Genomic DNA, 17,666 nt, shown 5'->3' on the forward strand with positions numbered 1-17,666 from the left:
TTTGAATTTTTTAAAACTGTGTAAACTATTAAAATGCTTACCATGACCATTTGACAGATATCAAAACTAAACTTCCGAGGGGTTAAGTAACTTGTTCAATGCCACACAGCAAGTCAATGGCAATGAAAGGGCTAGAACCCAAGGCTTATAAATCAACGCCTGGGTGATGAAAGCAGAAATCTACAATTGCTTAGGGGTCAAGAGAAAAGTTTCTATTTTCTACTCTGCCTCTGATTTACTGACACAACAAAAGTTTTCAGAAGGGCAAAGCAAGTGACATGAGTAAGTGAAACACAGTCAGGGAGAAGACAAAGGGAATTGTGAGTATTGTAAACCTGAAGATACATGAATAATGTAAAAGAAGTAGCTGAGACATGACTTTTCTCAATTGATGTCATGCAGGAATATCAGTCTAACACTGCCAGAAACTCTAAATTTTCATGAGAAGCTAAAAATTTCCTGATTTTTTAACTGTTTGCTCGAAAATTTTAAAGCATCCTAACAGGCCAAACAAAACATGCCTGTAGGTCTAAATTCCATCTGCATGCCATAATTTGTGACTGCTGACTTAAGCCACTCAAGACCTCACTTTCCCATATGTAAATTAAAGGACCTACATGGTTCCTAATCTGGGGGGTGGTTTTCTGAAGGCATCTGTGAATCCATATGCATACCACCACGCATGGTCTGTGGACTAAAGAGTAATCTCCCATACTCAGACCTTGTTGGACTTAATAAAAGACAAAGTTCTTTAAACTGGGGGAGAGGGGGATCTGAGAACAGTGAGCTGTATCAGGAAAGAAGACAGAGAAAATACATTTTTCTTTTTTGTTTCTTTTTTTTTTAAGATTTTATTCATTTATTTGAGAGAGTGGGAGTGCTCAAGTGCGGGGGGGGGAGGTACGCAGAGGCAGAGGGTAAGGGAGAAGCAGGCTCCCCACTGAGCAGAGAGCCAGAGGGCTCCATCCCAGGGCCCTGAGATCATGACCCAAGCCGAAGGCAGACACCCAACCGATTGAGCCACCCAGGCACCCCTATATTTATGTTTCTATGGAAAGACAGACTCAATCTAAAACTTCAAAGTGATCCAAGATTCTACACTCATTTTCAACCATTTAGGTGTATTTTCTTTGGATCACTTATTTGTATGGCATTTCTTCCCCTGCTGTCTGGTGAGTATTTCAGGTTTCATTCAATAGGTACCACTCAATAGAGGACCATTACCTAGAAGCCTTTAAATACCGATACTATCTTAAATCACCTTATTTATTTTATGTCTTTATTTTGCTGAATCCAAATTGAATCGGTAATTATATCTGAAATATTATAGAATTACTACTATACCAATATACTTTCTCCATTAGTAATTATTTATATAAAATTACCAAGCTAACAGTTCAAAATGTCATAATTTAGCTTATTGTTTCAAAGATTCAGTATCAAACAGCAAGAACACAGTTTCTCAGATCCACAGCTACTAAAAGGCATTTTTTACAACTGCTTTATTTTTTAACATAGTACTTCACAAATCAGTTCTCTAAAAGCAGATATTGTAAAACAGTTTATTAAAATAGTATTTTCCTCAATAACTACTTGCCTATTCAAATCTGAACAAAAGCAAGAAAGAGGAAATGAATGAAGAAAACATACCTTTTTTCATTGTTGTAAATTTTCTTAAGATTTCCTTAGGAATGATGTCTGTCTTTGATCACAGGGTAAATGCCTGAAAAAGCTAGCCTCATACTTATTTATATTTATTGTGTTTATAAGTAGAATATTCAACTCAATGTGAAACAGTATTTGGAAAATATATTAATTTTCCTAAAGACCAAATTATTTTCAAGCATCAAGTATCTAAAGAGGTGTTCGGAAAGTAAAGGGACAAAAATAGAAGTATATTTGAGAAAAAAAAAATTGCCTCATTAGTGATTATTTCACACAATTGGTTGCTTTCAGAATATAAAGACCTTGCTTTGCTAAAGAAAGAAAACTAAAATAACTTGTTACAGTAAGAATTCTGCCACAACAGCCAAGCTGAGGTAGGACCATGGTCCTATTCCTCAGGAGGGAAACTGTTCCACAACATCCAGAAAGGATTCCCCCTAACCTTATCCACCTCACTTCTTTCCACTATCAGGCAGTGTCAGAGAAAAAAAGCCCAACTCGTTAAGTCCAACACACATTGACTCACAAACTCATTATATACAAAGGACTGTACTAGAGAGCCCGTGGAAGAAGACAAAAAAGCATCACATGATTTTTGCCCTTGCCCTTGAGGAGACAGCAGTCCGGTGCAGGCTGAAGGAGAAGACAGGTAGACAACTAATAAAAATAACAATAACAATAGCAACTAACGAACACTTACCAATCTCAAGCTCTTAGCGCAAGCTAAGTGCTAGAAGAATGGAGTAACTAATGGTATATTGTCTCATTAAGACTATGGAAGCCCTGGGGCACCTGGGTGGCTCAGTCGGTTGAGCGTCTGCCTTCGACTCGGGTCATGGTCCCGGAGTCCTGGGATCGAGCCCCACATCGGCTCCCTGCATGGCGGGGAGCCTGCTTCTCCCTCTCCTTCTGCTGTTCCCCCTGCTTGTTCTCTCTCTCTCTCTCTCTCGGTCAAATAAATAAAATAAAATAAAAAGACTATGGAAGTCCTAATGAGCAATTAATTCTGACTGTGGTAAATGAGAAAGCTTTTACAGGAGAGGTGGCACAGTATCCTTTCAACAAGTAGAGAAGGGGTTTGGGGAGGAGTATTTCAGATTGAAGAAACAGAGCATGAGCCAAAACATGGAAGTATGAAAATGTGGGCCACATTGGTAAGTCATCCAACAGATCTGAGACCTATAATGCAGGGCAAGGTGTGATGGAGTTAAGGTTAGATGGCTGTAAATAATATTATCTTTACAATAATAACTATCATTTATTGAGTATGTGCGAAGTATTTTATATATTTTATTTTGTTGATTCTTCCTAACACCTTCATGAGGAGGAACTATTATCATGTCCATTTTACAGAAGAGGAAATTAAGCCTAAGGGTTAAGTAAACTCCCAATATCATGACTAGAAAGTGGTCAAAAGGAAACTTAACTCAGATTCTAAAGACTTATTCTTAACTTCTGACTTAGAACATAATGATGAGAGGCACAGGGTTTTCTAATCAAGGTATTGGCAAATCCATTAGATTTTTATACTAACTCTGGAATTACTGTGAGCGATAGAATGGGAGAACAATAAAGACAGGAAGGCCAAATAAGTTTCTGTTTCAATAGCTCAATAAGAGAGGAAGAGGCCTTGAATTAGGGTAGCAGAAACAGAAAAAGGGCCTTCTTAAGAGACATTTCATAAGTAAAACTGATTCTAAGAACCTGTTACATGAAAGGGACAGAAAGAGTAGGATCTCAAAATGTTTCATCATCTTTTTAAGAAAAGAGACACCCACTCACTGAAGTATGGATCACAGAAAGAACAAGTAGATACTAAATTCAGTTTGAGACAAAGTCTGAGGTAGTGATCAGAGATACACAGGAATGTGGAGTAGGTAGGTAGAGGTATGGTCTGGAATTAAGAATCTATATCTATAGCTATAGCTATAGATTTGGGGCTCATTCACATAATGATGATATTAAAAAGCTTTCAGTGAAAAAAAAAAAAAAAAGATCCCCTCAGGGATAGAGTTTGTAGCAAGAAGCTAGAGAGAGAGACACAGAATTGAATCTGGAGCAATGTTATACTCCTAAATACAACACAATTCCCTGCCCAGTAGAGACAGGTGGAGGATCTGAGGCAGTAATGTTTATTTGGCCAATACTGCCTGATTCAAACCTTAGACCTACCATATACTAGCTGTATGACCTGGATTACTCTTTTTCTGTACCTTAATCTCCAACTCCGTAAAATGGAGATAATAGCCCCTACCTAAACATGGTTGCTGCGAGGATTAAATTATATATACTTAATATATATAATTATACACACATAATATATCCCATACATAACGCTGTATGTTTAGTATTGTTGTTGTTGTTGTTTTACTATGCTAATCTGATTTTTTTTTCTTTCTTCATCATACCATGGATTTTGTCCTGGTTTTATTTTAAGGCCAACAAACTGCCAGGAACTGTGTTTCAATGGTATTCTCATTTTTCTAATGGGCCTTCTACTTCTGTTCATGACAGAGCAACTGGGACCAGGTTTACTCTCCTGACGTAAGTAGAATATTGGATAAAATATAGGAAAAATACTATTTTCATACTGTTTCATACAGCAGGCAGCAGAGTACTATGAACCTCGAGAGAAGCAAAACAAATGAGGTGAGCCCTATGATCAGATCACCCTGGCTTTCTGCCTAGAGGCACTTTCTGGACCACAGAGCAGGAAGGGGATCCTAAGCAGAACACAATGGTCTTACTGAGTTGAGGAGATCAGAATTTGAGGACAAAACAGCTGTAACATTCAAGGTAGGAAAATGGAGAAGCTGATCTCTAAGGGGGCTACACAGATAAGGTGTTCTTGAGCCTCACAGGGGTCCTCCTTGAGTTTGTGCCTGAGTCCCAAGGTGCCCAGTGGTGGGTGAAACTCCACAAGGCGAAGCAAAGGGAAGCCATAAGCTGAACAACTGCCAGAGATCACCAGGGCTGCAAGACTTTTAAGTTCCAACCAGCCAGAGCGGAAGGAACATCCAGGACATTCGGTAAAGATCTCAGAAAGCCATGTCTTTACAGAAGGGGTAAACTAGCCTAACGTATAGTTGACTTGATCTATACAGATATGAACTGTATGGGTTCACTTACACACAGATTTTTTTTTCAATAAATATAGTACAGTACTGTAAACTTACTTTCTCTTATGATTTTCTTAACATTTCTTTTTCTTTAGCATAATTATAAGAATACAGTATATAATACATATAACATACAAAATATGTGTTAATCAACTGTTTATGTTATCAATATTGCTTCTGGTCTATTAGGCTATTAGTAGATAGGTTTTTGGGGAGTCAGAAGTTATATGTGGATTTTCGAATGTACAGAGGGAGGAGTCAACACCCCAACCCCTGCCCTTTTCAAGGGTCAACTATATACTCTAAAATTCACCTTATTAAAAACAAACCTTGAAAGAAGGAATAGCATGGAGGAGGATATTACGAGAAGGAAGGGAAAAAGGAAGGGGTGGAAATCGGAGGGAGAGATGAACCATGAGAGACTATGGACTCCGAGAAACAAACTGAGGGGTTTAGAGGAGGGGGGTGGGGGAATGGGTTAGCCCAGTGATGGGTATTAAGGAGGGCACTTATCGCATGGAGCACTGGGTGTTATATGTAAGCAATGAATCATGGAACACTACATCAAAAACTAATGATGTACTGTATGGTGACTAACATAATATAATAAAATAAAATTAAAAAAAAAAATAAGCATATTTAATTTACAAGTAATTTAACTATCTGCCAGAACAAAGTTCAATACTCTTTGAAGGAAGACAACAAAATCTAGCACTCAATGAAAAAGCCCAGCATTCATTTTCCAATGACACTTACTAAAGGACACAGGTGCTAACCTGGAAATGCCCTGCTTTCTCTTTAGCAAGCAATTAATCTTCTATCATAAGAACACTATGACTGTGTTACAAATTTTCTCATATAAATATGATGAATGACCTATACTATTTGGGACTACAATCTTGTTACTTCTCTCTACCAGGGAGCCACAGCCACAGAGCACGTGTAATTTTGCTGTTATATAATTTATCAATCAGGGAGAAATTTTAGCATATGTTATCTTCAGCTAAAGTTTATAGAATTTCTCTGAAGTAAATTAAGTGGTCAGAATATGCACCTTTGGATTTATTAACCTTCCTAAAGAAATCCTGAGTGTACAAGTGTAGTAATTGTGTGTGTGTGTGTATGTTTTCATATATAAGTTTTTCTTTTAAAAAAAGATGGGTTAGCCTAGTGATGGGTATTCAAGAGGGCACGTACTGAATGGAGCACTGGGTGTTATACGCAAACAATGACTCATGGAACACTACATCAAAAACTAATGATGTAATGTATGGTGATTAACATAATAAAAAAAAAGATGCTTGAAATTGGGGCTTATTTACTTGTGTGTTTTAACCAAAAGAGGCTATATTTCTCTAGCTATGTTTAAAAAAAAAACATAGGGAAAATCAATCTCTTTTCAATCCTAGGACAGGAAATAGGCTATGAGAAGAGAGAGTCAGGGGCACCTGGGTGGCTCAGTCGTTAAGCGTCTGCCTTTGGCTCAGGTCATGATGCCGGGGTCCTGGGATCAAGCCCCGCGTCAGGCTCCCTGCTCCAAAGGAAGCCTGCTTCTCCCTCTCCCACTCCCCCTGCTTGTGTTCCCTCTCTCGCTGTGTCTCTCTCTGTCAAATAAATAAATAAAATCTTTAAAAAAAAAAAAAAAGAAGAGAAAGTCAGTAGAAATATTATTCTTGAGGTCCATTTGGAGGCCCTCTAATAACTTGTTTAACTTTATAGTTATGAATTTGTAAGCAACCAAATAAATTACATTCACAAAACTGACAATTCTTTATGGTGTTTGCTGAACTACCCGATATCTGTACTCCCATCCTGTTGGAGGGGAATTTCCCCATTAGCTAAGTCTTTTTTTTTTTTTTTTTTTTTCAGAGAGAGAAAGAGAGAGAGCAGAGAGGGGCAGAGAGAGAGAAAGAATCCTGAAGCAGACTCCCCACCGAACAGGGAGCCCGGCACAGGGCTTTAACCCAGGACCCTGAGATCATGACCAGAGCCAAAATCAAGAGTCGGCCGCTTAACTGACTCAGCCACACAGGCACATCTCCATTAGCTAAGTCTTTTTTTTTTAATATTTTATTTATTTATTTGACAGAGAGAGAGAACACAAGCAGGGAGAGCAGCAGGCAGACGGAGAGGGAGAGGGAGAAGCAGGCCCCCCACAGAGCAGGGAGCCTGACGCAGGACTCGATCCCAGGACCCCAGGATCATGACCTGAGAAGAAGGCAGACACTTAACTGACTCAGCCACCCAGGCACCTCTCCATTTGCTAAGTCTTGATGAATGTAGGAAATATCTTTCATGACAGAAACCAAAAAGGTCAGATGATTACTTTACCCCACCACCCGATAGCTAGGGTGAAGACACATACCTAGGCTCAATTCTTTGCCAGAACTTCGAATGTAAAGCAAGTGACATGAAGAACAGTGACAAGACAGAATTTACTCAGGCAGTAGCCACAGCAACATCTAGTTACTACGGTCATCAGTGCCAGCCAGCTCATCGTGGCCTCCATCATCCAGCTCCAGCAATGACGGTTCCAACTCTGGCACCCAGGACTCCTGTGGCACCATTATGGCTGAGATACAGGTACCTTCTGATTTAAACTGTTGCAATTATTTTCTGTTACTTGCAACTAAGAACTCTGGCTGACCCACACAGAGACGTTTGATTTTGTTTATATTCAAACACAAATCTTTCTTACATGAACCAACATGTATATAAGGTGGAACATTCTAAGGCCCAGTCTTTTGCCCTCTTGTCTACCTGTAATTATTCCCTCAGAGATGTCAGCCACTCCTAAGCCTCTAAATACCATCTCTTAATTGATGGCACCCATATGTATGCCTCAAATACCTACCTCTCTACTGAGCTCCAGACTTGTAGAAATGACTGCCGACTCAACATCTCCACTAAGAAGTCCAACAGACATCTCAAACTTATATAGCCCAAACAACACTCTTCATGTTCCCCCAAGAATCTGGTCCTTCTTCCTATTTTATCTCAATTAATGGCATCTCTATTCACCCAAGAGTTCGGTCCAAAAACTTTACAGTTACCTTGATTCCTCTCCTTGCCTTGCCCTCAACATCTAACTAGGAAGTCCTCAACTTTCTACCTACAAATTCTTATCCAAATTCTGCCACTTCTCATCACCTCTACCGCTTCTTCTTTATGCCATTAATATCACCTGGACTACTACAATAGCTTCCACTTTGCCTCCTGTGATTCAGTCTCTCCATGTAGCCAGAATGATCTTTTTTTTTAAAGATTTTATTTATTTGAGAGAGAGTGCACAAGCAGAAAGAGGGGTAGAGGGAGAAGCACACTCCCACTGAGCAGGGAGCCCCACACAGGGCTCGATCCCAGGATCCTGGGATCATGACCTGAGCCAAAGGCAGGTGCCTAACCAAGTGAGCCACCCAGGCACCCTTAGAATGATCTTTTTACAATGTAAATCAGATTATGCATTTCCGCTGTTTAAAACCCACTTAAGGGGGTGGTTGGCTGGCTCAGTGGGCAGAGCATGCGCCTCTTGATCTTGGGGTTTTAAGTTCGAGCCCCGCTTTGCGTGCAGAGATTACTTAAATTTATATCTTAAAAAAAAGGGGGGCGCCTTTCATGAAGAAAAAAAAATGGTTAGTTAAATGTCCCACTCTTGATCTCCGCTCAGGTCTTGGTCTCAGAGTCATGAGCGACTTCAAGCCCGCATTGGGCTCCACGCTGGGTGTGGAGCATACTTAAATAAATTAATTAAATTAAATAAAAATAAAGAACACTTAAGGCCTCCCTTTGCACAAGGAATAAAATACAAAGCCTTTACCATGGCCTACAGGGCCCTACATGATCCGGCTTCTACCTTTCACCCTCATTTCTCTTACCATACTTTCCCTTCACTGTGCTGCAGCCAGACCTGCCTTCTTATGCTTCTTTCATGACCTTGGTGGTTGCAGTTATATCTGCCTGGAATTCTCTTCCTCCAGAATAGGTATTTCCTTCTCAGTATTCAATTCTCTTTTCAAATAGCAAGCCCTCAAGGAGGTCTCCTCACCAAAATTAATTCCCCTCCCCACATTTACTATATAGTCTATTACTTTGTTTTCTTCAATATTATAATTTGAAATTGTATTATTTATTCATTTGATCTGTGTGTCACCCAACAGATTATAAGGTCTATGGAGTGGTATATCTGTATTGTTCACCATTATAAAAGTCCAATACTTAGAAGAGTTCCCAGCACATGCTAGGTCCTCATTAAATGACTGTTGGATGAATGAGACAATTTAATGTCAGTTACATGGCAAGATAAAACACACAGAATTTCCTCTGCAGTAAAATTTTCAGCATGGAATTTATTCATTTATCAAGGGATACTTGTAAAACCCCTCAGTTCCGAAAGGATTTCAGACTCAAAAAGGGGTTTTTTCCCCTTAAGTCAGCACTACACCTGGCCTAAGTCTAAAGATGTTCAATTAAAGAAATACAAGCTTCTGAAAATAATTATTCTGAAAAATCATTTTTTGTCCAATTTTTTTATTGAAGGAATTCCAATACTATCACTTTCTATTTTCATTTGTATGAGGGAAAATCTCACATTACCCAAAAATGGATGGATAAAATGATCTTTAGATAGTTTAATAAATAAATTAAAAACACTTTGAAATCCTTAGATGAAGTACAAATCACTTGTCAAAAGTACAATCTCATTTGTCAAAACATGAAAATGAAAAAAGAGAAGACACAGAAATAACAGGCTCCAAGCTGCCAAACTGACAGGCTGTCTTAAGATAGTCAAAACATTCATATGCTAATTTTTAAAAGTGCTGTCTATCTGGCCACCCATATAAAAACATGAGAGGGCTTTTTCTTCTTATTTCAAAAGTATATGAATAGGTCAGACGGTGTGCACTCTGATTACCAAATTAAGCAACAGGAATTAAGGTCCTAAAGAATTTTCCTTTTTGCTGAATGTAAGACAGCTACTAACTGACCTGCATGGTAAGTAATTCAGAAGATCCAATCCCTACAAAAACTCTTATCAATTACACCATCGAGCACAATCACTAGCCGTACTCTGCATATAGAACACAATGCAAAAGATAACTTCCCATGTGAGCAGCTGGGGTTTGTTCTATACTGTAAATGGCAAAAATTGAATAGCAAAAAACTACCAAAATAGGGGTAGAGATTAAGCTAAAATGTACAAATATTTTTAATTATTTTCTTTTTTTATTTAATACCTTAAAGGGTTGTCTTATTCACATTTCTCCTAAGCATTCCTCCCTCTCGTAAATAATTCTAAACAAAAGAGCATTTCCTTGAAATGTTCCCTTCATTAGGTCGATGAATTCACCATCAAATGCGCACTTTCGTGAGTCACCCCACTTCCTGGGATGTGGAATTCAGTCTAGCAATAAAGCTGAAATTTTGCTCAAATATGCTTTGGTAAGATTGCTGATGTTTTTGGATTCAGATGTTCTGCTGCTAAAAATGAGAGTGACCACATTTGATTGTATGATTACATTTATGTGAAATATCCAGAGCAGGAAAATCTAGAGAGACAGAAAGTAGGTTAGTGACTGCAGGGGTCTGAGGGGTGGGGGGAATGAGGAGTGGCTGCTAATGGGTACAGGGTCTTTTAGGCGCGATGAAAATGTTCTGGAATTGGACAGTGGCTATACAATTTTGTGAATATATGAAAAAATCGCTGAATTGTACACTTTTTTAAAAGGGTGAATTTTATGGTAGGTGAATTATATTGCAATAAAACTGTTATTTAAAAAATGTGGTCAGCTTTCTCCAATTCATGAAGATTAATAAATAATTCTCTGTACTTAAAAAACTTTTCTGTCACAAATTTTTTAAGTCTTTGGCATGAGCTACCTTTTGTCTTCTAGCACCAGACAACAAAAATAAACAAACAGCAAATGAACATTAGCATGAAAACTTAAAAACACAAATCAACATTCTTAGTTGAACGGGCTACTTTATTCACAGACATGTGCTGATGATACAAATTTATTGTAAGTACACACCACAGAATCATTTTCTAATTATCATTGTCTATATGCATTTGAAAGGTATAATAAAAGATGTCACTATTTCATAGCACTCTACCAAGAACACCATGGCTGTATATGGAGTCTTGTTTAGACACATTAGAACCACTGAAACAGAACAAAGCTAAGAAGGCCAAATAAAGTTGAAACTTATCTTTATCTTTATAACAACATATATAGTAGCCTAACATTTCTCATCCATGACTACAAACTCTTACAAAAACCTTTGCACAAACCTTTCCTCAACCCCACAAAAAAAGCAGATAGAAAGGTTGTTTCTTATAATCCTCACCAATTTTAGCACCACTAACTTCAAAGATAAAATTTTAAAATTCTAATCCTAAAATGCAGGGACTATTCTAAGTATCAAAATCAGTTCCAACTTTAAAAGAAACCTAAAAACAAAATAAAACAAAACAAACCTCTGCTTCCTGAAGCACAGTCGTATCTTAACAACAAATAAATCACAATCTGCATCTCTGAAAATCCAAAACTCATGCTGTCCACAGAAATTTCTAGCTTCTTATCTTATGTAGATGAGTTTTAAATTGTTATAATAACCAAATCAAATAGTATCATACTGCTTTCATTATTGCTTTTTTAAAAGTATGCTTTATTATATTGTAAAATTAATCCGCTTTTATTAGCTTTTTCTTTTTTTTAAGATTTTATTTATTTGACAGAGAGAGACACAGTGAGAGAGGGAACACAAGCAGGGGGAGTGTGAAAGGGAAAAGCAGGCTTCCTGCAGAGCATGGAGCCCGATGCAGGGCTCGATCCCAGGACCCTGAGCTGAAGGCAGACGCTTAAGAACTGAGCCACTCAGGCACCCCTAGCTTTTTCAAAATAATCAAAATAATCTTTGATATTCTAACCTATTCATTCTTCCACATAAATTTCAAATTAATCATGTCAAATTTCAGGAAAAAGTTGATATTTTTACTGTTTTGTTACATAAAATCATACATAGTTCTTATTTACATTATTCTTAAATAATTTTTGCTCTAATAAATGTGCCTCTTTTTTTCCACTAAATTTTCTAACTTAGGTGGAATGCTAAGTGGAATGTTACTTATTTTACTGAACTCATTTTTTCTAGTATCTTAGTCAATTTATTTGGATTTTCTTGGTATTAAGTATGTTTGCAGTACGTATATTTGTCTTAATTTTATATGAAAATCTGTTTCAACATTTTACCTCAAAAAACTTAGAATACAATTCAAAATAATAATAAAGCACATTTAAATGAATAAAAAAGCAGTGTCTAAGGATTTCTAGAGATATAAAAATAAATAAATTAAACAAGGTAACAAATTATTCCTAACAAATACAAAATCTATGAAAGTAGATTTTAGCTTGAAGGTAGTATGGACTTCATTTCAAATTTATATCTAAAAACCACTCTTAAATGGGTGAGACAGTTTGAAAAATTCCAGATGTATCTAAGCCTGGTTTTCAATAACTTTCTTGATAATCTCCCCTGAAATAGAAGTTCTAATACAAACCAGGATTTGGTAAAGACAGAAACATCAAAAGATATGTTCCTAAATAAGAGGCTTAATCTTTTTTTAAAGTCAGTTTCTGAAAGGTAGTATTAAAATATTTACCAGAATAATAACAGCATATTCTGGTTTTATCAGCTCATTAATGTCTCATGCATCCCAGTAAAAGATATTGAACACAACATCCAAAGCCCAAAAGGTCTCCTAGCTGCAGGTGTGTGTATGTGTGTGTGTGTGTGTTGACAGAGGGGGTAAGGGTGTGTGTGTGTGTGTGTGTGTGTGTGTTGACAGAGGGGGTAAGGGTGTGTGGGGTGTGTGTGTGTGTGTGTGTGTGTGTGGGTGTTGACAGAGGGGGTAGTAGTGGTAAATAGTTTCATTTGGGAGTTTTATATCCCTACTTCAAGTTACTATTGTTTTTCCTAATAGAAAGCCTAAAGAAGGTGAATAGAACCTGATAGAAACTGCCTTGTTCTCACCTTTCTCTCAAAACAGGGTCAAAGTGCCACCTGCCTCCCTCTTCCTGCCTCCCTCTCCAGGCCTACCCATACCCTAAGAGCAGATCCAGCTTTTCGCAGAAAGCATGCATTAGCAGTCTCTCTTCTTTCTTGTTACTGTTACTGCTCCATATTATGCAATTGCCTTTGTCGTAAGTCTCCAAAGCTGAGGCCTGACTCCTTGGTGCCCACTCCTTATCCAAGTTTTTTCTTCTTTGTCTCTGAATACCCAGAAATCTGAATCAATGCCTGGTTCTTGCCCTCAAGAAGACCTTGACACCTGACCTACTATCTGGCTCTGATCTTTGGTATGTGTCTCCTTGTCTAAATTGTCCTCTATTCGGGCGCCTGGGTGGCTCAGTTGGTTGGGCGACTGCCTTCGGCTCAGGTCATGATCCTGGAGTCCCGGGATCGAGTCCCGCATCCGGCTCCCTGCTCGGCAGGGAGTCTGCTTCTCCCTCTGACCCTCCTCCCTCTCATGCTCTCTCTCATTCTCTCTGTCTCAAATAAATAAATAAAATCTTTAAAAAAAAAAATAAATAAATAAATTGTCCTCTATTCTCAAATACTCCAGGCATGACTGTAACTACCAGTTTCAAGCCTGTCCTTTTAGGAAATGTTGCTCATCCTAAAAAGGAAGAATGAGGAGATGGAAGAACATGGTCATTGAGAAAAAGGGTTCAATACAAACAAATACACATTTTAAAAATGCTTAAGATGCCAAATGTTATGACATGTACATTTTACCACCATAAAAAATTTGAAAATAAAACAAAACAAATAATAGAAGTGAACTTCAGAATCTATAGGAAAAGAGTAACTATTTGGTGAGTCTGTAAAGCAGACTACTTTTATCAAGATGAAAGAATAAATGAAAGAAGCCAGGTGGGAGTTGAAGTACATTAACATGAAGGCATTAGTATTAGGATATTTGAGTCCAGAAAGTCATGGGTAAGGTAAAGGTTGATTACCGTGAGATACTTTTTTATCTAACTAATTTTAAGTTAAAAGTTAAAAAATCTATTGTGGTAAAACGCAAACAGATAGCAGGGTATAAAATAAAATTTTAAACTCGTCCTTCCCATCACCACTAAACTTGTCTATGCATATACATTTTTTTTGAATTCACATGAGATAATACTTTACATACAGATTTGCAACTTGCTTTTCCACCCAAAGGACTATCTAGAACATCTCATGAGCTACCTCTAATTTTAAATTTTATATTTATATATATACTTATATATATATAAATTTTATATTCAAAATACAGTAACTTAACCCATTGGTAGGATCTGATTACCTATGTTCTGCCTCTTAAAGAACATCTGGCACACTCCAGGCTTGTTCCTCATTGTGGCCTACTTGCCCACTGTCATTATTGCGTTTTCTTTTTTTTTTTTTTTAAGATTTTATTTATTTATTCATTAGAGACAGAGAGAGAGAGAGGCCGAGGGAGAAGCAGGCTCCCAAGGAGCAGGGAGCCCGATGCGGGACTCGATCCCAGGACCCTGAGATCATGACCCGAGCCGAAGGCAGACGCTTAACCATCTGAGCCACCCAGGCGCCCCTATTATTGCGTTTTCTATAGTTATCTTCCAATTGCCTAAAACTTTGTTAAAAGCAGGATCTCTATCATTTCATCTTTATATCTCCAGTACCTGCAATGGTGCCTAGTAAGCAGTAATATTTAATTGCTTACTTCGTTGAATGAATGAATGATCATGGACTTATCCAAAGATAAACGGCTAATGAGTGTGAGAAATAGCATTATAAATTCTCAGTCTAGCTCTCCCTTTCCATTGGACAATGGTTCTATTGAGTCTATCTTAAAAACACCCTGACATCAACAAATATCAACTCCAATTTTTCCCTTGTTTTTTAAGGTCCTCTATAATCTGGGCCTACCCTCTTTTGCCAACCCTATCGTCCCTGACTCTAAATCAGGTTACCCTAGGCACCTGGGTGGCTCAGCTGGTTGGGCGACTGCCTTCAGCTCAGGTCATGATCCTGGAGTCCCAGGATCGAGTCCCGCATCGGGCTCCCTGCTCGGCGGGGAGTCTGCTTCTCCCTCTGACCCTCCCCCCTCTCATGCTCTCTCTCTTTCATTCTCTCTCTCTCTCAAATAAATAAATAAAATCTTAAAAAAAAAACAAAATCAGGTTACCCTAGTCTGTAAACAGCGGTCTCTTCTTTGTCCTTTCTACCACTTACGCTTACCCTGATCCAGACCATGGCTTAATCTGTTGCCCTTCTCATGTCCTGCCATGTCACTGCAATCACAGCCATCACTAAACCCATGTCATAATTGTACTTAGCATATATTGTTTGGCATTAGTTGTTTTCTGACTGTTGCATATTTATTAGTATTTCCTCTCCTGTTATCTCTTGCAGGTAGGAACTATATTTTTCTAATAAATAGCTACATTTTTTTTAAAGATTTTTTATTTATTTATTTGACAGAGACACAGAGAGAGAGGGAACACAAGCAGGGGGAGTGGAGGAGGGAGAAGCAGGCTTCCCGCTGAGCAGGGAGTCCGATGCGGGGCTCGATCCCAGGACCCCGGGACCACGACCTGAGCCGAAGACAGACACCTAACGACTGAGCCACCCAGGCGCCCCAAATAGCTACATTTTATGCAGCAACTGTAATAGGTTGTATTATTTGTTCAAAATACTCACTGCTCTTCTCTGCCTGGCCCATCCAAAAAGAATCTCCCCCCTTTGAGAGCTTGTTCGAAGGTTCTAGCAAGGGAATGCAGCTACTTGTATACCCTTGACCAAAGAATGGTCCTCCTCTATGGGGGAAGGTCATCCTCTTCAACCAAGCTTGCAGCTTTGGGAGGGACGCACACAGAGCTGTGAGAGAGGGAGGGGACACCACCTAGCCAACAAGATCAGCTGAATCAACCCTGGTGATCGAAGGGGTGACAGATGTCACAGCCAGATCACCCTCACATCCAAAATCCCTCCCTTTGATATGAGTAAAATTCCTGCTCTAGTGATGTCAGGCTTGGCCATATGACTAGCTTTGGCCAACAGAATAGGAGTAGAAGTGACATATGCCACATCTGTACAGAATTTTAAGAACTATCACATGGTTCCATCACACCTCCTTTTCCTCTGCTATGAGACACCAGCATGTCTCAGATAAGGGCTGAGCCCAGTCTGGGTCCTGAAAGAAAAAAGTTGTGGAGCAGGCCTGCAACTGACCTGTAGCCAATGTAGAATATGCAATGTGAGTAAGAACTAAACCTTTGTACTTGTAAGCCACTGAAATTTGGGCACTGTTACGCCAGCATAATATAGCATAAGCTAATACTCTCAAATATAATCCTCATGCTGCTGCTTTCCCCACCCCTACCTTTCCAGGCTCTACAACAACAACAACATGACAAATTCTAAGAAGTGACTTGGGGAGTCATATGGCACTCCCTAAACCTAGTCAAAGTGGGGCTGGAGGCTTCCAAGAAAATTAATCATAAAGATTGAGAGTACCTATGGTAAGAGAAGACTGGCATCTCAGTCCCCATTTGGATAATCAGACCAGCTGTTCAGGCATTTTAGAACACAGATTAGTGGGCCCCATCAGGCCCACGAATTTACATGACTAGTAAATTTCCAGGTGATGCTGATGCTGCTGGTCTAGGCACCACATTTGAAGAACTGGCTTAGGCAATGAATAATTGATGGGGCCTGATAATTTGAGAGAACTAGCAGAAAGGGGGCAATAATGAAATAGTTTAAAATTCCATCATTGGCATGGCAAAGATGCAAGAATTTCCAAAATTTAGATACCACAGAAGACGGCTTGGGACATCTTGCTGCTTCTCACCCCTGGAGACTACCTAGGGGTGAGAAGATTCTAGCAGCAGGAGGCTTTAGGGCATACCACTAGAGGTGGACACTGAGAAGCTGGAAGAGAGAGAAATGGAACTTAGTCTCTCAGATTAAGAAACTGCAATGGGGAAGCTCCTAAACGGTCCTCCAAAATATTCATCCATATGCTTCCATAAGAGAACTAGCATTTGGACACCTGCCAACGTTGACCAAAGAAACTGCAACAATCAACAGTAAGTGAACTACCACTGACCAGTAAAGTGAAAGAAACATATAACCTTTTCCATCTCCTTCCTTCTAATACATGGGAAACCCTATGTATTAGGTTTCTCATAGGAGACCCAAAAGAGATGGGGGAAAAGTTTTCTGGATGAAGCCTGGACCACTGGCTCTGGAGAAAGGACAAGGGAAGAACTTTAAACTGTATGTAATACTGGAGTTTTAAATTGGACCAGAATGAATTTTTTAATACCCAAAAGCACAAAGAAAGTTATGGAATCTGGAAACTGCCCAGAAAGAGGGATTTGGCAGAGCATGGTTGGAAGAAGTGATTGTAGAAGAAAGAAAAACCATGTCATGTTTGTACATAGAATTGGTAAGGAAGCCAGATGCTAATTTACCCTATCGGCACCTTCATTTTCCTGATTACATGCTTATCTTTTATAATCTCTTGATGATGCTTAGTTTTCAGTTTTCTTTAGGAAAGGCTTTTCCTTCCCATCTCTGAAAAAGACTAAATTAGAATATAAGATCCTATTGGTCTTCATTTGCTCACTTCAGAAGGGAAAAACGTCTCAAACTTGTATCTTCTTTAGAATAGTATTTTATTTTTTTATTTTTTAAAATTTATTTATTTGACAGAGAGAGGCAAAGCGAGAAGGAACACAAGCAGGGGGAGTGGGAGAGGGAGAAGCAGGCTTCCCGCTGAGCAGGGAGCCCAACGCAGGACTCGATCCCAGGATCCTGGGATCATGACCTGAGCTGAAGGCAGAC

Source organism: Leptonychotes weddellii, chromosome 13 (genome assembly GCF_054177405.1).
Source record: "Leptonychotes weddellii isolate Sample4059 chromosome 13, ASM5417740v2, whole genome shotgun sequence".
Classification (NCBI taxonomy): Eukaryota; Metazoa; Chordata; class Mammalia; order Carnivora; family Phocidae; genus Leptonychotes; species Leptonychotes weddellii.